Raw genomic sequence first — 20,577 nt, 5'->3', positions numbered from 1 at the left:
TCAGTAGTAATAGTGACCCCACAGTAGCCTCAGCAGTAATAGTGACCCCACAGTATACTCAGCAGTAATAGTGACCCCACAGTATACTCAGCAGTAATAGTGACCCTACACAGTAGCCTCAGCAGTAATAGTGACCCCACACAGTAGCCTCAGCAGTAATAGTGACCCCACAGTATACTCAGTAGTAATAGTGACCCCACAGTATACTCAGCAGTAATAGTGACCCCACAGTATACTCAGCAGTAATAGTGACCCCACAGTATACTCAGCAGTAATAGTGACCCCACAGTATACTCAGTAGTAATAGTGACCCTACACAGTAGCCTCAGCAGTAATAGTGACCCCACAGTATACTCAGTAGTAATAGTGACCCTACACAGTAGCCTCAGCAGTAATAGTGACCCCACAGTGTACTCAGTAGTAATAGTGACCCCACAGTGTACTCAGTAGTAATAGTGACCCCACAGTATACTCAGTAGTAATAGTGACCCCACAGTATACTCAGTAGTAATAGTGACCCCACAGTATACTCAGCAGTAATAGTGACCCCACAGTATACTCAGCAGTAATAGTGACCCCACAGTATACTCAGTAGTAATAGTGACCCCACAGTATACTCAGTAGTAATAGTGACCCTACACAGTAGCCTCAGCAGTAATAGTGACCCCACAGTATACTCAGTAGTAATAGTGACCCCACAGTATACTCAGTAGTAATAGTGACCCCACAGTATACTCAGCAGTAATAGTGACCCCACAGTATACTCAGTAGTAATAGTGACCCCACAGTATACTCAGCAGTAATAGTGACCCCACAGTATACTCAGTAGTAATAGTGACCCTACACAGTAGCCTCAGTAGTAATAGTGACCCCATAGTATACTCAGCAGTAATAGTGACCCTACACAGTAGCCTCAGTAGTAATAGTGACCCCACAGTATACTCAGTAGTCATAGTGACCCCACAGTATACTCAGTAGTAATAGTGACCCCACAGTATACTCAGTAGTAATAGTGACCCCACAGTATACTCAGTAGTAACAGTGACCCCACAGTATACTCAGTAGTAATAGTGACCCCACAGTATACTCAGTAGTAATAGTGACCCCACAGTATACTCAGTAGTAATAGTGACCCCACAGTATACTCAGCAGTAATAGTGACCCCACAGTATACTCAGCAGTAATAGTGACCCCACAGTATACTCAGTAGTAATAGTGACCCCACAGTATACTCAGCAGTAATAGTGACCCCACAGTATACTCAGTAGTAATAGTGACCCCACAGTATACTCAGTAGTAATAGTGACCCCACAGTATACTCAGCAGTAATAGTGACCCCATAGTATACTCAGCAGTAATAGTGACCCTACACAGTAGCCTCAGTAGTAATAGTGACCCCACAGTATACTCAGTAGTCATAGTGACCCCACAGTAGCCTCAGTAGTAATAGTGACCCCACAGTATACTCAGTAGTAATAGTGACCCCACAGTATACTCAGCAGTAATAGTGACCCCACAGTATACTCAGTAGTAATAGTGACCCCACAGTATACTCAGTAGTAATAGTGACCCCACAGTATACTCAGTAGTAATAGTGACCCCACAGTATACTCAGTAGTAATAGTGACCCCACAGTATACTCAGCAGTAATAGTGACCCCACAGTAGCCTCAGCAGTAATAGTGACCCTACACAGTAGCCTCAGTAGTAATAGTGACCCCACAGTATACTCAGTAGTAATAGTGACCCCACAGTATACTCAGTAGTAATAGTGACCCCACAGTATACTCAGCAGTAATAGTGACCCCACAGTGTACTCAGTAGTAATAGTGACCCCACAGTATACTCAGCAGTAATAGTGACCCCACAGTATACTCAGCAGTAATAGTGACCCCACAGTATACTCAGTAGTAATAGTGACCCCACAGTATACTCAGTAGTAATAGTGACCCCACAGTATACTCAGTAGTAATAGTGACCCCACAGTGTACTCAGCAGTAATAGTGACCCCACAGTATACTCAGCAGTAATAGTGACCCTACACAGTAGCCTCAGTGGTAAAACTATTACTACTGGGGCTAATATGGGAGACACTATTAGTAATATTGACCCCAGAAGTAATAGACCCCCCTAAAGCCATATACTTACCCTCCCCTCCTAGTTTTCAGAGCGCTGCTGCTCCTCTTCTCAGTGCTGCTGCAGGTGGAAGTATGTACTCCCCGGTTGGTATTTACTTTCATGGCGACCCCACATCTCAAAAGGGGGACAGACATCCCGAAGGTGGGACAAATGGCTCTCCCGCTTAGGACCATGGGGATAGCGGGACACAGGGTCCCAAGGCGGGACTGTCCCGCGTTAATTGGGACGTCTAGTAAGCTTATTGAGTAAAAAATCCGACTGCTGATCTGTAGTCTTTATCATACAAACATTCATAAACAGTGACTATAAGGAATATTACAGACAGGAGTGCCGCCAGGGTTTCTGTTGCCTGTGTTGAGATGTAAGCTCATAGACTGTAAGCTCGTGTCCCCCCCCCCCCTATTTTCGCCACATAGACTGTAAGCTCTTGTGCCCTCCCTATAGACTGTAAGCTCTTGTGCCCTCCCCATAGACTGTAAGCTCTTGTGCCCTCCCCATAGACTGTAAGCTCTTGCGCCCTCCCCATAGACTGTAAGCTCTTGCGCCCTCCCCATAGACTGTAAGCTCTTGTGCCCTCCCCGTATACTGTAAGTTCTTGTGCCCTCCCCATAGACTGTAAGCTCTTGTACCCTCCCCATAGACTGTAAGCTCTTGTGCCCTCCTCATAGACTGTAAGCTCTGGTGCCCTCCCTATAAACTGTAAGCTCTGGTGCCCTCCCCATAGACTGTAAGCTCTGGTGCACTCCCCATAGACTGTAAGCTCTTGTGCCCTCCCCATAGACTGTAAGCTCTTGTGCCCTCCTCATAGACTGTAAGCTCTTGTGCCCTCCTCATAGACTGTAAGCTCTTGTGCCCTCCCCATAGACTGTAAGCTCTGGTGCCCTCCCCATAGACTGTAAGCTCTGGTGCCCTCCTCATAGACTGTAAGCTCTGGGCCCCTCCCCATAGACTGTAAGCTCATGTGCCCTCCCCATAGACTGTAAGCTCTTGTGCCCTCCCCATAGACTGTAAGCTCTTGTGCCCTCCCCATAGACTGTAAACTCTTGTGCCCTCCTCACAGACTGTAAGCTCTTGTGCCCTCCCCATAGACTGTAAGCTCTGGTGCCCTCCTCATAGACTGTAAGCTCTGGTGCCCTCCCCATAGACTGTAAGCTCTGGTGCCCTCCCCATAGACTGTAAGCTCTTGTGCCCTCTTCATAGACTGTAAGCTCTTGTGCCCTCCCTATAGACTGTAAGCTCATGTGCCCTCCCCATAGACTGAAAGCTCTTGTGCCCTCCCCATAGACTGTAAACTCATGTGCCCTCCCCATAGACTGAAAGCTCTTGTGCCCTCCCCATAGACTGAAAGCTCTTGTGCCCTCCCCATAGACTGTAAGCTCTTGTGCCATCCCCATAGACTGTAAGCTCATGTGCCCTCCCCGTAGACTGTTAGCTCTTGTGCCCTCCCTATAGACTGTAAGCTCTTGTGCCCTCCCCATAGACTGTAAGCTCATGTGCCCTCCCCATAGACTGTAAGCTCTTGTGCCCTCCCCATAGACTGTAAGCTCTTGTGCCCTCCCCATAGACTGTAAGCTCTTGTGCCCTCCTCATAGACTGTAAGCTCTTGTGCCCTCCTCATAGACTGTAAGCTCTTGTGCCCTCCCCATAGACTGTAAGCTCTGGTGCCCTCCCCATAGACTGTAAGCTCTGGTGCCCTCCTTATAGACTGTAAGCTCTGGTGCCCTCCCCATAGACTGTAAGCTCATGTGCCCTCCCCATAGACTGTAAGCTCTTGTGCCCTCCCCATAGACTGTAAGCTCTTGTGCCCTCCCCATAGACTGTAAACTCTTGTGCCCTCCTCACAGACTGTAAGCTCTTGTGCCCTCCCCATAGACTGTAAGCTCTGGTGCCCTCCTCATAGACTGTAAGCTCTGGTGCCCTCCCCATAGACTGTAAGCTCTGGTGCGCTCCCCATAGACTGTAAGCTCTTGTGCCCTCTTCATAGACTGTAAGCTCCTGTGCCCTCCCCATAGACTGTAAGCTCTTGTGCCCTCCCTATAGACTGTAAGCTCATGTGCCCTCCCCATAGACTGAAAGCTCTTGTGCCCTCCCCATAGACTGTAAGCTCCTGTGCCCTCCCCATAGACTGTAAGCTCTTGTGCCCTCCCTATAGACTGTAAGCTCATGTGCCCTCCCCATAGACTGAAAGCTCTTGTGCCCTCCCCATAGACTGTAAACTCATGTGCCCTCCCCATAGACTGAAAGCTCTTGTGCCCTCCCCATAGACTGAAAGCTCTTGTGCCCTCCCCATAGACTGTAAGCTCTTGCGCCCTCTTCATAGACTGTAAGCTCTTGTGCCCTCCCCGTAGACTGTTAGCTCTTGTGCTCTCCCCGTAGACTGTAAGCTTTTGTGCCCTCCCCGTAGACTGTAAGCTCTTGTGCCCTCCCCATAGACTGCAAGCTCTTGTGCCCTCCCCGTAGACTGTAAGCTCTTGTGCCCCCTATTTCCCCATAGACTGTAAGCTCTGGTGCCCTCCCCATAGACTGTAAGCTCTGGTGCCCTCCCCATAGACTGTAAGCTCTTGTGCCCTCCCCATAGACTGTAAGCTCTCGTGCCCTCCCCATAGACTGTAAGCTCTCGTGCCCTCCCCATAGACTGTTAGCTCTTGTGCCCTCCCTATAGACTGTAAGCTCTTGTGCCCTCCCCGTAGACTGTAAGCTCTCGTGCCGTCCCTATAGACTGTAAGCTCCTGTGCCCTCCCCGTAGACTGTTAGCTCCTGTGCCCTCCCCGTAGACTGTAAGCTTTTGTGCCCTCCCCGTAGACTGTAAGCTTTTGTGCCCTCCCCGTAGACTGTAAGCTCTTGTGCCCTCCCCATAGACTGTAAGCTCTTGTGCCCTCCCCGTAGACTGTAAGCTCTTGTGCCCCCTATTTCCCCATAGACTGTAAGCTCTGGTGCCCTCCCCATAGACTGTAAGCTCTGGTGCCCTCCCCATAGACTGTAAGCTCTTGTGCCCTCCCCATAGACTGTAAGCTCTCGTGCCCTCCCCATAGACTGTAAGCTCTCGTGCCCTCCCCATAGACTGTAAGCTCTCGTGCCCTCCCCATAGACTGCAAGCTCTTGTGCCCTCCCCATAGACTGTAAGCTCTCGTGCCCTCCCCATAGACTGTAAGCTCTCGTGCCCTCCCCATAGACTGCAAGCTCTGGTGCCCTCCCCATAGACTGTAAGCTCTTGTGCCCTCCCCATAGACTGTAAGCTCTTGTGCCCTCCCCATAGACTGTAAGCTCTGGTGCCCTCCCCATAGACTGTAAGCTCTCGTGCCCTCCCCATAGACTGTAAGCTCTCGTGCCCTCCCCATAGACTGCAAGCTCTTGTGCCCTCCCCATAGACTGTAAGCTCTTGTGCCCTCCCCATAGACTGTAAGCTCTGGTGCCCTCCCCATAGACTGTAAGCTCTCGTGCCCTCCCCATAGACTGCAAGCTCTGGTGCCCTCCCCATACACTGTAAGCTCTTTTGCCCTCCCCATAGACTGTAAGCTCTAGTGCCCTCCCCATAGACTGTAAGCTCTGGTGCCCTCCCCATAGACTGTAAGCTCTTGTACCCTCCCCATAGACTGTAAGCTCTGGTGCCCTCCCCATAGACTGTAAGCTCTTGTGCCCCCTATTTTCCCATAGACTGTAAGCTCTTGTGCCCTCCCCTTAGACTGTAAGCTCTTGTGCCCTCCCCATAGACTGTAAGCTCTTGTGCCCTCCCTATAGACTGTAAGCTCTTGCGCCCTCTTCAAAGACTGTAAGCTCTTGTGCCCTCCCCGTAGACTGTTAGCTCTTGTGCCCTCCCTATAGACTGTAAGCTCTTGTGCCCTCCCCGTAGACTGTAAGCTCTCGTGCCCTCCCCGTAGACTGTTAGCTCTTGTGCCCCCCCCGTAGACTGTAAGCTTTTGTGCCCTCCCCGTAGACTGTAAGCTCTTGTGCCCTCCCCATAGACTGTAAGCTCTTGTGCCCTCCCCGTAGACTGTAAGCTCTTGTGCCCCCTATTTCCCCATAGACTGTAAGCTCTGGTGCCCTCCCCATAGACTGTAAGCTCTTGTGCCCTCCCCATAGACTGTAAGCTCTTGTGCCCACCCCATAGACTGTAAGCTCTCGTGCCCTCCCCATAGACTGTAAGCTCTCGTGCCCTCCCCATAGACTGCAAGCTCTTGTGCCCTCCCCATAGACTGTAAGCTCTTGTGCCCTCCCCATAGACTGTAAGCTCTGGTGCCCTCCCCATAGACTGTAAGCTCTTGTGCCCTCCCCATAGACTGTAAGCTCTGGTGCCCTCCCCATAGACTGTAAGCTCTTGTGTCCTCCCCATAGACTGTAAGCTCTGGTGCCCTCCCCATAGACTGTAAGCTCTTGTATCCTCCCCATAGACTGTAAGCTCTGGTGCCCTCCCCATAGACTGTAAGCTCTTGTGCCCTCCCCATAGACTGTAAGCTCTTGTGCCCTCCCCATAGACTGTAAGCTCTTGTGCCCTCCCCATAGACTGTAAGCTCTTGCGCCCTCTTTATAGACTGTAAGCTCTTGTGCCCTCCCCATAGACTGTAAGCTCGTGTGCCCTCCCCGTAGACTGTAAGCTCTTGTGCCCTCCCCATAGACTGTAAGCTCTTGTGCTCTCCCCATAGACTGTAAGCTCTTGTGCCCTCCCCATAGACTGTAAGCTCTGGTGCCCTCCCCATAGACTGTAAGCTCTGGTGCCCTCCCCATAGACTGTAAGCTCTTGTGCCCTCCTTATAGACTGTAAGCTCTTGTGCCCTCGCCATAGACTGTAAGCTCTGGTGCCCTCCCCATAGACTGTAAGCTCTTGTGCCCTCCTTATAGACTGTAAGCTCTTGTGCCCTCGCCATAGACTGTAAGCTCTGGTGCCCTCCTCATAGACTGTAAGCTCTTGCGCCCTCCCCATAGACTGTAAGCTCTTGTGCCCTCCCCATAGATTGTAAGCTCTGGTGCCCTCCCCATAGACTGTAAGCTCTTGCGCCCTCCTCATAGACTGTAAGCTCTTGTGCCCTCCTTATAGACTGAAAGCTCTTGTGCCCTCCTTATAGACTGTAAGCTCTTGTGCCCTCCCCATAGACTGTAAGCTCTTGTGCCTTCCCCATAGACTGCAAGCTCTGGTGCCCTCCTTATAGACTGTAAGCTCTTGCGCCCTCCCCATAGACTGTAAGCTCTTGTGCCCTCCTTATAGACTGTAAGCTCTTGTGCCCTCGCCATAGACTGTAAGCTCTTGTGCTCACTTTGCTCCAGGACATGTTGGTGGACGTAGTGATAGTGTTGCTTGCCCGTAATACAGTCTAATCAGCGCAGTGCGGAGATGCAATAGTTGTATCTATAGGACATACGGGGGTAAGTAGTGGCCACTTAGCTGCGGTGGAGGCTCTGCTTCTGACCCAGTAGGTAGGTGCTTGAGTCCAGCAGCCGTCTGATCAGTATGAGCGGCCCGGTGAGCCGTGCGCCTTCTCCGTGTCTCTCTAGTGGAACCCGCTGGGCGCAGGTGCTGAGATAAGGCAGGTATGCGGCCGCTCCCTGCTGATAGCAGGTATATAGCTTGGAAGCTGACTGCCAGGATTGGACATGCTAGAAGACGAAGAATTAACCCTTTACACCGCAGCTGGTACTCTAGATATACAGATCAGGAAAAACAGGAGAAATGACATGTGTGCTGATCATGGAGCCCCAAATCATCCTCATCAGCCGGGCGCTGCGGGCACACTCGTCTGTGGTGTGGTGTGGGCACACTCATCAGCCGGGCGCTGCGGGCACACTCATCAGCCCAGTAGTAATAGTGCCCCCTATATCAGCCCAGTAGTAATAGTGCCCCCACAGTGGCCTCATTAGTAATAGTGACCCTGCACAGTAGCCCCTGTAGTAATAGTGTAAGAGGCGCCTGCTGAAGTGCTCTGCAGTGACTCCCTGTCCTCCGCAGCCACAATGGCCTCTTCATAGCTTTACTGGGATTTTATGTATTTAATCAGTAAATCGTGACGGCAGCGCAATATTATAACAAGGAAGCAAAATGTGATGCAATTAGGAGGTTACAAGACCCGGAGTTAAAATGCTCCATATCACTATATACAGGATGTATAACTTATACCAGCTGTACATATGTAATTATATACAGGAGATACCCAGGTTATACCAGCATGCTCCATATCACTATATACAGGAGATGTATAACTTATACTAGCTGTACATATATAATAATATACAGGAGATCCCCAGGTTATACCAGCATGCTCCATATCACTATATACAGGAGATACCCAGGTTATACCAGCTGTACAATTATAATTATATACAGGAGATACCCAGGTTATACCAGCATGCTCCATATCACTATATACAGGAGATGTATCACTTATACCAGCTGTAAATATATAATTATATACAGGAGATCCCCAGGTTATACCAGCATGCTCCATATCACTATATACAGGAGATACCCAGGTTATACCAGCATGCTCCATATCACTATATACAGGAGATATATCACTTATACCAGCTGTAAATATATAATTATATACAGGAGATCCCCAGGTTATACCAGCATGCTCCATATCACTATATACAGGAGATGTATCACTTATACCAGCCATACATATATAATTATATACAGGAAATAACCAGGTTATACCAGCATGCTCCATATCACTATATACAGGAGATGTATCACTTATAACCAGCTGTACATATATAATTATATAGGGAGATACTCAGATTATACCAGCATGCTCCATATCACTATATACAGGAGATGTATCACTTATAACCAGCTGTACATATATAATTATATAGGGAGATACTCAGGTTATACCAGCATGCTCCATATCACTATATACAGGAGATGTATAACTTATACCAGCCATACATATATAATTATATACAGGAGATACCCAGGTTATACCAGCATGCTCCATATCACTATATACAGGAGATGTATAACTTATACCAGCCATACATATATAATTATATACAGGAGATACCCAGGTTATACCAGCATGCTCCATATCACTATATACAAGAGATCTGTAACTTATACCAGCTCTACATATATCATTATATACAGGAGATACTCAGATTATACCAGCATGGTCCATATCACTATATACAGGTGATGTATAAGTTATACCAGCTGTACATATATAATTATATACAGGAGATACCCAGGTTATACCAGCATGGTCCATATCACTATATACAGGAGATGCATAACTTATAGCAGCTGTACATATATAATTATACACAGGAGATCCCCAGGTTATACCAGCATGCTCCATATCACTATATACAGGAGATGTATAACTTATACCAGCCATACATATATAATTATATACAGGAGATACCCAGGTTATACCAGCATGCTCCATATCACTATATACAGGAGATGTATAACTTATACCAGCCATACATATATAATTATATACAGGAGATACCCAGGTTATACCAGCATGCTCCATATCACTATATACAAGAGATCTGTAACTTATACCAGCTCTACATATATCATTATATACAGGAGATACTCAGATTATACCAGCATGGTCCATATCACTATATACAGGTGATGTATAAGTTATACCAGCTGTACATATATAATTATATACAGGAGATACCCAGGTTATACCAGCATGGTCCATATCACTATATACAGGAGATGCATAACTTATAGCAGCTGTACATATATAATTATACACAGGAGATCCCCAGGTTATACCAGCATGCTCCATCTCACTATATACAAGAAATGTATAACTTACACCAGCTGTACATATTGTGAGGTACTGAGGGGTGTAGTGGTGGATGGTCGCTACGTTGCCCCTCGGTTCCGGTATTATGCATTTGGGGACTGGAGGAGGGTCATGTCTCGCTCTCAGAGACATAAGAAACCAGGAGCGTAATGTGGTCCCCAGCAAGCAGTTGCTGGAGATCTGTTGTTTAAAAATATCCGGGCCGGTTTTTTTGGAATCGATGGCAGGTTGGTAGCGGGGCTGTCCATTCCACCTCCTCCACTCCAGGGTGTGGGCAAGGCCAATCAGCCCAGGTGCTGAGGCTGAGCCAAACTAAAGGTGCCTTTAAATAGCAGATGCATGGACACAGAGGGAGCTAAGATGGCTGCTGGACCCTGGCTGCCTGTGTGACCGGCTGGAGGGAGAAGCCCTGCTGTGCTCTGCACCGCCAAAGTACGACCTGAGCCTTGGGCTCTGGATTATGGACTATTATTTGTTTGCCTGAAATTAAGGTTGGACTTTTTATGTTGCTGGTGTAAAAATAAACGCAGGGCACGCCTGTATTTGGACTGCATCCGCTGGTTTCCGTCTCTGTGTATCAAGAACCCGCACGCCTACCGAGCTATATCCCCACATATGGTGTTTCAGATGCGGGCAGTGAGTAGACGCAGGCGGTCAACCTTGCATGTCCTGGATAAAAGCCGCTAGTGCCCTATCAAGAAAGACTGCTGCCATGGAGGACCTGGTGCGACAGATGGTGCAGGCCAATCTACAACAACAGGAAACCAATCGCCTCCTGTTGGAACAAATGGAAACCCTGCGAGAGGCGGTGGTGTTACAGCGGCCTGCGACCACAGCCAGCCAAAGCACCCACCCCCAGAGAGGACCACTATCCACAAGGGCCTAGGTGCAAGCTGCGCTGCAGAAAATACCCGCCGGCGACGACATCGAAGCCTACCTTCACGTCTTCGAGAGGGTTGCAGAACGTGAAGGGCTGCCCTCGGATCACTGGGCAGATGTCGTGGCCCCTTTTCTGTTGGGGGAGGCCCAAAAAGCCTATTTCGATTTGAGTGAAATGACTCCCGTGATTACACCAAGCTGAGGGCGGAAATCCTGGCCCGTCTGGGAGTCACCATACAGGTGCGTGCCGGCCGGGTACAAGCTTGGAGGTACTCAGAGAGCCTACTGTCGCGGTCCCTGATGCACGATTTGTTCCACCTGGTCTCCAAGGAGGACTGCGCTCCTATGCAGATGGTAGAAAGGGTCGCCTTGGATGCCTTCCACTGTTCCCTGCCTCCAGAGGTACAGCGTTGGGTGGGACAAGCCGGGCCAAGTGACGCCATCCACCTCGTGAGCCTGGTGGAGAGGTATTACGCCACCAAGGAGTTATTGCAAGCCTCTACGAGACAGAGCCGAGCCAGAGATGAAAAGGGTCCCCGTCGAGATGGTAAGACGGTGCCATATTCTGCTCCCAGGGGGCCTGTGTGGAAGAAGGGAGGGCGCTCAGGAAGCGAGCCAGCGGTTGCCTCAACCCAGGGCGCTTGAGAGCGGGACCCTGGACGCCTACAATGCTGGCGATGCCATGAGTGGGGTCATGTTGCAGCACACTGCCCCCTAGGCTCCGAGCCCATGGACTGCAGTTCCGGGAGGAGGGTCTCCCTCTACGCACGCCCCACGCTAGCCGCCGACAACCTGACCGAGGATGATCCGCAGGTGTGTGCGGTGAACATTGGGGATTTCCTCGTACAGGCTCTGTTGGACTCCGGCAGCCTTGTGACCTTGGTCTGTGGGTCATTGGTGAACTCAACCTCCTACAATGGTGGCCAAGTGGGGGTACTGTGTATCCATGGGGACACTCGGGAGTACCCCACCGCGACCATGCCAATAGCCACCCCGTGCGGCACCACTACCCACGAGGTAGGAGTGGTTAAGTCCCTCATGCACGAGGCCATAATCGGAAGGGATTTTCCACTGTTCTGGGCCTTATCGAGGAAACTGACTTCCGTTAATAGGAACGTGACTGATAAGGTTGTGTGTCAGGAGGTAAACCCTGAGCCGTATGACCCGGACACGGCTGGGCCCGCAGTCGGGGTGACCAGCGGTGACGATGACGGTTGTCCCCTAGCTGTTCTGGCGGGCGACACTGAAAACCCGGTAGATGTTCCGGCCATGCCGGAACTGGAGGTGTCCCGTGAAAACTTTGGGTCGGCTCAGCTGAATGACCCCACGTTGATAAGGGCCCGTGAGGCCGTAACAAAAGTAAACTGGGTACCTCAAACTCCAGGTAGGAGTGAAGTATACGCGTATATGGCTGTGAATAATGACATGTTGTACCAAGTGAATAAGGTGCGTGGGGAAGAACTGGAACAGCTAGTGGTACCCCATCCTATCGCCGGATAGTCCTCGACCTGGCACATAAACATGTGCTTGGAGGTCATTTGGGGGCGGAAAAAACCCGCAAACGAGTATTGCAATGGTTCTATTGGCCCGGAATACATGAGGAGGTTAAGCGGTATTGCGCCTCATGCCCCGTATGTCAATTGTCGGCCCCTAAACCTCATTTCAGGAGTCCATTGGTGCCCCTACCCGTTATCGAGGTACCCTTCGACCAGATTGCCATGGATTTAGTTGGCACAGTAGTGAAGTCCGCTAGGGGACATCAGTATATACTCGTCATTCTAGACTATGCCGTGTGGTACCAGGAGGCAATTCCCCTGAGGAACACCTCCTCCAAGCTCATTGCCCGAGAGCTGTTCCAGATGTTCTCCTGCATCGGTATTCCCAAAGAGATTCTTACCGATCAAGGAACTCCATTTATGTCGAAAGTAATGAAAAAGATGTGTAAACTTCTGAAGATTAAGCAACTGCGTACCTCAGTATGTCACCCGCAAACTGACGGCCTTGTCGAGAGGCTTAATAAAACTTTGAAGAGTATGTTAAAAAGGGTGGTCAGCCAAGATGGGAAGGATTGGGATTGTTTGTTGCCAGCATTGATGTTGGCAATACGTGAGGTTCCCCAATCCTCCACAGGTTTTTCTCCGTTTGAACTGCTGTATGGCAGACACCCACGCGGTCTCATTGACCTCGCCAAAGAAACTTAGGAAAGTGAACTCACCCCCTACAAAAGTGTGGTAGAACATATTTCAAAAATGCAGGATAGGATAGCAGCTGTCATGCCCATTGTGAAGGAACACTTGGAACAGGCACAGGTGGCACAGAGTCGGGTCTATAACCGGTCGGCCAAAGTCAGAACCTTTTGCCCGGGAGATAGGGTGCTAGTTTTGGTGCCTACAGTAGAGAGCAAGTTCTTAGCCAAATGGCAGGGGCCCTATGAGGTGCTGGCGTGCATAGGAGAAGTCAATTATAAAGTGTACCAACCTGGCAGGAGGAGGCCGGAGTAGGTGTACCATGTGAATTTGCTAAAACCCTGGAAAGAACAAGAGTCTCTGGCAGCGGTAAATGCGCCGAGCAGACAGGTTTTTGTGAAGTCCATGGACAATGCGCCGGAAGTAGCTACCTCAGGGTCCCTATCTAAGGTGCAGAAACTGGAGGCAAAGGAGTTGGTGCTTCGAAGCACGGATGTGTTTTCGGAACTACCAGGACGTATGTAATTACATAATTAATTACGTAATTAATAGAGATGAGCGAACGTACTCGTCCGAGCTTGATACTCGTTCGAGTATTAGCATGTTCGAGATGCTCGTTACTCGTGACGAGTACCACACGATGTTCTGGTTACTTTCACTTTCATCTCTGAGACGTTAGCGCGCTTTTCTGGCCAATAGAAAGACAGGGAAGGCATTACAACTTCCCCCTGCGACGTTCAAGCCCTATACCACCCCCCTGCAGTGAGTGGCTGGGGAGATCAGGTGTCACCCGAGTATTAAAATCTGCCCTCCCGCGGCTCGCCTCAGATGCATTCTGACAGAGATCAGGGAAAGTGCTGCTGGTGCCGGAACTGCTATAGGGAGAGTGTTAGGAGTATTTTAGGCATCAAGAACCCCAACGGTCCTTCTTAGGGCCACATCTAACCGTGTGCAGTACTGTGGAGGCTGCTTTTAGCAGTGTTGTAAAATTATTTTTTTTTTGTATATCGGGCGTGCAGAGCATTGCGTCCTCAGTCTGCAGTCATTGTACAGAGTATAGGGCCAGTACTGGTGAGGCAGGGAAAGAGACATTCAGGCTATATAGGCAGTGGGCTTTTTCCAAAAAATTGATCGCCGTCATCCCGCCAGAGGGAAACAGTATACATAATATTATACGCTGCCTACAGTATCTATCTGCTGGGGGTAGTAGTCCTAATTAATACGCAGCTAAGCGTTACAGCAGGCTTGCGCAAAATTGTTTCCTGGATCTGCTGTCTCTGTTACATCAGCGCTGTCATCCCGCCAGAGGGAAACAGTATACATAATATTATACGCTGCCTACAGTATCTATCTGCTGGGGGTAGTAGTCCTAATCAACACGCAGCAAAGCGTTACAGCAGGCTTGCGCAAAATTGTTTCCTGGATCTGCTGTCTCTGTTACATGATCACCGTCATCCCGCCAGAGGGAAACAGTATACATAATATTATACGCTGCCTACAGTATCTATCTGCTGGGGGTAGTAGTCCTAATTAATACGCAGCTAAGCGTTACAGCAGACTTGCGCAAAATTGTTTCCTGGATCTGCTGTCTCTGTTACATCAGCGCTGTCATCCCGCCAGAGGGAAACAGTATACATAATATTATATGCTGCCTACAGTATCTGTCTGCTGGGGGTAGTAGTCCTAATTAATATGCAGTTAAGCGTTACAACAGGCTTGCGCAAAATTGTTTCCTGGATCTGCTGTCTCTGTTACATCAGTGCTGTCATCACGCCAGAGGGAAAGAGTATACATAATATTATACACTGCCTACAGTATCTGTCTGCTGTATCAGCTCAGCATTTAAAAAAAATAGAAGCAAAATACTTAAGGCCTACTACTTGCCTTTGGCCACTTGACTGCTTCTGCGCTGTGAATTCCACTAGCTCAGTCATACGCACCTACGTCTCACTACAGGCGTGCGCAAAATTGTTTCCTGGCTCTGCTGTGCGTTCCGTAAGGGAAGTCAGCCTCCAACCCCAGGCCAATAAGCGGCACATTTAATTACAGCGTTCTGTTTCTGCACTACTGGTAATACAGCATGCTGAGGGGTAGGGGTAGGCCAAGAGGACGTGGACGAGGACGTGGAGGCCCAAGTCAGGGTGTGGCCACAGGCCGAGCTCCTGATCCAGGTGTATCGCAGCCGACTGCTGCGGGATTAGGAGAGAGGCACGTTTCTGGCGTCCCCACATTCATCTCACAATTAATGGGTTCACGCGGTAGACCTTTATTAGAAAATGAGCAGTGTGAGCAGGTCCTGTCATGGATGGCAGAAAGTGCATCCAGCAATCTATCGACCACCCAGAGTTCTGCGCCATCCACTGCTGCAACTCTGAATCCTCTGGCTGCTGCTTCTCCTTCCTCCCAGCCCCCTCACTCCATTACAATGACACATGCTCAGGAGCAGGCAGACTCTCATGAACTGTTGTCGGGCCCCTGCCCAGAATGGGCAGCAATGGTTCTGAATCCTCTCCCACCGGAGGAGTTTGTCGTGACCGATGCCCAACCTTTGGAAAGTTCCCGGGGTCTGGGGGATGAGGCTGGGGACTTCCGGCAAGTGTCTCAAGAGCTTTCAGTGGGTGAGGAGGACGATGATGATGAGACACAGTTGTCTATCAGTCAGGTAGTAGTAAGGGCAGTAAGTCCGAGGGAGGAGCGCACAGAGGATTCGGAGGAAGAGCAGCAGGACGATGAGGTGACTGACCCCACCTGGTTTGCTAAGCCTACTGAGGACAGGTCTTCAGAGGGGGAGGCAAGTGCAGCAGCAGGGCAGGTTGGAAGAGGCAGTGCGGTGGCCAGGGGTAGAGGCAGGGCCAGACCGAATAATCCACCAACTGTTTCCCAAAGTGCCCCCTTGCGCCATGCCACCCTGCAGAGGCCGAGGTGCTCAAAGGTCTGGCAGTTTTTCACTGAGAGTGCAGACAACCGACGAACAGTGGTGTGCAAACTTTGTCGCGCCAAGATCAGCCGGGGAGCCACCACCAACAGCCTCACCACCACCAGCATGCGCAGACATATGATGGCCAAGCACCCCACAAGGTGGGATGAAGGCCGTTCACCGCCTCCGGTTTGCACCGCTGCCTCTCCCCCTGTGCCCCAACCTGCCACTGAGATCCAACCCCGCTCTGAGGACACAGGCACTACCGTCTCCTGGCCTGCACCCACACCCTCACCTCCGCTGTGCTCGGCCCCATCCACCAATGTCTCTCAGCGCACCGTCCAGCCGTCGCTAGCGCAAGTGTTGGAGCGCAAGCGCAAGTACGCCGCCATGCACCCGCACGCTCAAGCGTTAAACGTGCACATTGCCAAATTTATCAGCCTGGAGATGCTGCCGTATAGGCTTGCGGAAACGGAGTCCTTCAAAAGTATGATGGCGGCGGCGGCCCCGCGCTACTCAGTTCCCAGTCGCCACTACTTTTCCTGATGTGCCGTCCCAGCCCTGCACGACCACGTCTCCCGCAACATTGTACGCGCCCTCACCAATGCGGTTAGTGGCAAGGTCCACTTAACTACGGACACGTGGACAAGCACAGGCGGGCAGGGCCACTATATCTCCCTGACGGCACATTGGGTGAATTTAGTGGAGGCTGGGACAGCGTCAGAGCCTGGGACCGCTCACGTCCTACCCACCCCCAGAATTGCAGGCCCCAGCTCGGTGGTGGTATCTGCGGCGGTGTATGCTTCCTCCACTAAACCACCCTCCTCCTCCTCCTCCTCCTCCTACGCAACCTCTGTCTCGCAATCAAGATGTGTCAGCAGCAGCACGTCGCCAGCAGTCGGTGTCGCGCGGCGTGGCAGCACAGCGGTGGGCAAGCGTCAGCAGGCCGTGCTGAAACTACTCAGCTTAGGAGAGAAGAGGCACACGGCCCACGAACTGCTGCAGGGTCTGACAGAGCAGACCGACCGCTGGCTTGCGCCGCTGAGCCTCCAACCGGGCATGGTCGTGTGTGACAACGGCCATAACCTGGTGGCGGCTCTGCAGCCTCACGCACGTGCCATGCCTGGCCCATGTCTTTAATTTGGTGGTTCAGCGCTTTCTGAAAAGCTACCCACGCTTGTCAGACCTGCTCGGAAAGGTGCGCTGGCTCTGTGTACATTTCCGCAAGTCCCACACGGACGCTGCCACCCTGTGCACCCTGCAACATCGGTTTCGTCTGCCAGTGCACCGACTGCTGTACGATGTGCCCACACGGTGGAACTCTACGCTCCACATGTTGGCCAGGCTCTATGAGCAGCGTAGAGCTATAGTGGAATACCAACTCCAACATGGGTGGCGCAGTGGGAGTCAGCCTCCTCAATTCTTTACAGAAGAGTGGACCTGGTTGGCAGACATCTACCAGGTCCTTGGAAACTTTGAGGAGTCTACCCAGATGGTGAGCGGCGATGCTGCAATCATTAGCGTCACCATTCCTCTGCTATGCCTCTTGAGAAGTTCCCTGCAAACCATAAAGGCAGACGCTTTGCACTCGGAAACAGAGGCGGGGGAAGACAGTATGTCGCTGGATAGTCACAGCATCCTATCTCAGCGCGTTGAGGAGGAGGAGGAGCATGAGGAGGATGAGGAGGAGGGGGAAGAGACAGCTTGGCCCAATGCTGAGGGTACCCATGCTGCTTGCCTGTCATCCTTTCAGCGTGTATGGCCTGAGGAGGAGCAGGAGGAGGAGGAGGATCCTGAAAGTGATCTTCCTAATGCGGACAGCCATGTGTTGCGTACAGGTACCCTGGCACAAATGGCTGACTTCATGTTAGAATGCCTTTCTCGTGACCCTTGCGTTACACGCATTCTGGCCACTACGGATTACTGGGTGTACACACTGCTCGACCCACGGTATAAGGAGAACCTTTCCACTCTCATACCCGAAGAGGAAAGGGGTTCAAGAGTGATGCTATACCACAGGACCCTGGCGGACAAACTGATGGTAAAATTCCCATCCGACAGCGCTAGTGGCCGAAGGCGCATTTCCGAGGGCCAGGTAGCAGGGGAGGCGCGGAGATCAGGCAGCATGTACAGCACAGGCAGGGGAACGCTCTCTAAGGCCTTTGACAGCTTTCTGGCTCCCCAGCAAGACTGTGTCACCGCTCCCCAGTCAAGGCTGAGTCGGCGGGAGCACTGTAAAAGGATGGTGAGGGAGTACGTAGCCGATCGCACGACCGTCCTCGGTGACGCCTCTGCCCCCTACAACTACTGGGTCTTGAAGCTGGACACGTGGCCTGAACTCGCGCTGTATGCCCTGGAGCTGCTTGCTTGTCCTGCGGCTAGCTTCTTGTCAGAGAGGGTGTTTAGTGCGGCTGGGGGAATCATCACGGATAAGCGTACCCGCCTGTCAACCGACAGTGCCGACATGCTTACACTCATCAAGATGAACAAAGCCTGGATTTCCCCAGACTTCTGTTCTCCCCCAGCGGACAGCAGCGATACCTAAGCAATACGTAGGCTGCACCCGCGGATGGAAGCATTGTTCTCTATCACCATCAAAAACGGGGACCTTTTCGCTTCATCAATCTGTGTATTATATTCCTCCTCCTCCTCCTGCTCCTCCTCCTGAAACCTCACATAATCACGCCGAACGGGCAATTTTTCTTAGGCCCACAAGGCTCAGTCATATAATTTTTGTAAACAATTTTTATACGTTTCAATGCTCATTAAAGCGTTGAAACTTTCACCTCAACCAATTTTTATTTTTACTGGGCTGCCTCCAGGCCTAGTTACCAATTAAGCCACATTAACCAAAGCAACGAATGGGTTTCACCTGCCCTCTTGGTTGGGCATGGGCAATTTTTCTGAGGTACATTAGTACTGTTGGTACACCAATTTTTTGGGGCCCTCGCCTACAGTGTAATCCAATAAATTTTTTGCCCACCTGCATTAAAGCTGACGTTACATCAGCTGTGCTGGGCACTGCAATGGGATATATTTATGTACCGCCGGTGGGTTCCAGGGAGCCACCCATGCTGTGGGTCCACAGGGAGTTGTAACTGCATGTGTCTACTTCTAAAGAACCCCAATCTGACTGGGGCATGCAGTGTGGGCCGAAGTCCACCTGCATTTAATCGGACGTTACCTCAGCTGTAATGGGCACTGCAATGGGATATATTTATGTACCGCCGGTGGGTTCCAGGGAGCCACCCATGCTGTGGGTGCACACGGAATTCCCATTGCGGAGTTGTACCTGCCTCTGACTATTTATAAAAAAACGCAGTTTGACTGGGGCATGCAGACACCTTGACAGAATGAATAGTGTGTGGCACATAGGTTCCCCATTGCTATGCCCACGTGTGCAGCTCCTGATGGCGGTGGCACAGTACAGGCGGTAGTTGATTCCCTCAGGGATGCAGGGTTAACGGCAAACCCCAAGAAGTGTACGTTGGGAGTGGAAGAAGCACGTTATTTGGGGTACATAATAGGACGAGGAGTTATCAAGCCCCAAATTAATAAGGTAGAAGCCATCCAGACCTGGCCCCAACCATTGACCAAGAAACAGGTGAGAGCGTTTTTAGGGATTGAAGGCTACTACCGCAGGTTCATCCGTAACTTCGCCACCATATCAGCACCCTTGACAGAGTTAACAAAGGGAAGAAGTTCTACCATAATCATGTGGAGTGACGAGGCTGAACAGGCATTTCGGAAGTTAAAGACAGCCCTGTGTAGAGAGCCAGTCTTAATTACTCCAGACTTCAGCAAAACATTTGTGGTACAGACAGATGCGTCTGATGTAGGTGTGGGGGCTGTGCTTTCCCAAGCGGTTAGAGGCGAGGAGCACCCAGTCACCTATCTTAGTAGGAAACTTACCCCCGCAGAGAGAAATTATAGCATTGTGGAACAAGAGTATCTGGCGATAAAGTGGGCTTTAGAGTCCCTACAATACTACCTGCTGGGACGACATTTCAGATTGGTGACAGACAACTCCCCTCTCACCTGGATGAGTCAGGCCAAAGAGCGAAACGCTCGGGTGATGAGGTGGTTCCTTTCGCTACAAAACTTTAAATATAACGTAGAGCACAGGGCTGGCAAGCTACAGGGAAATGCCGATGCGTTGTCCCGAACCCAATTCTTGATGAGTAAAAGTGTTCGCCCCTACAGGTTCGAGTAGAGGGGAGGGTATGTGAGGTACTGAGGGGTGTAGTGGTGGATGGTCGCTACGTTGCCCCTCGGTTCCGGTATTATGCATAAGGGGACTGGAGGAGGGTCATGTCTCGCTCTCAGAGACATAAGAAACCGGCAGTATAATGTGGTCTCCAGCAAGTAGTTGCTGGAGATCTGTTGTTTAAAAATATCCGGGACGTTTTTTTTTTGGAATGGATGGCAGGTAGAGATGAGCGAGCGTACTCGTTCAAGCTTGATGCTCGTTCGAGTATTAGGGTACTCGAGATGCTCGTTACTCGTGATGAGCACCACGCGATGTTCGAGTCAATTCCATTTCCTTCCCTGAAAGTTTTGCGCCATTTCCTGGCCAATACAAACGCAGGGAAGGCATTACAACTTCCTCCTGTGACGTTCCAGCCCTATCCCACCCCCCTGCAGTGAGTGGCTGGCGATATCAAGTGACCCCCGAGTATTTAATGTGGGGCTGCCCG

At 50.7% G+C, this 20,577-nt stretch overlaps 1 protein-coding gene across 5 annotated transcripts in view; it reads right to left on the bottom strand.

Annotated features, from left to right (window-relative positions):
* Nucleotides 1-20,577, bottom strand: part of LOC136591716 (polyunsaturated fatty acid lipoxygenase ALOX15B-like) — a 127,898-nt gene that overhangs the window by 75,089 nt on the left and 32,232 nt on the right. For 4 of the 5 annotated variants that reach the window (XM_066588547.1, XM_066588545.1, XM_066588548.1 and 1 more), the window contains exon 1: nt 7,493-7,622. The exons of the other annotated variant lie outside the window; for it this stretch is intronic. The gene's annotated coding sequence lies outside the window, so the exon portion shown is untranslated. Of the gene's footprint in view, nt 1-7,492; nt 7,623-20,577 lie in introns of those variants that run through there. 5 annotated transcript variants of the gene reach the window in all.

This window comes from Eleutherodactylus coqui, chromosome 1 (genome assembly GCF_035609145.1).
Source record: "Eleutherodactylus coqui strain aEleCoq1 chromosome 1, aEleCoq1.hap1, whole genome shotgun sequence".
Lineage (NCBI taxonomy): Eukaryota > Metazoa > Chordata > Amphibia > Anura > Eleutherodactylidae > Eleutherodactylus > Eleutherodactylus coqui.
The sequence above is the reverse complement of the archived record's forward strand: the minus strand, read 5'-3'. Positions and strand labels throughout refer to the sequence as shown.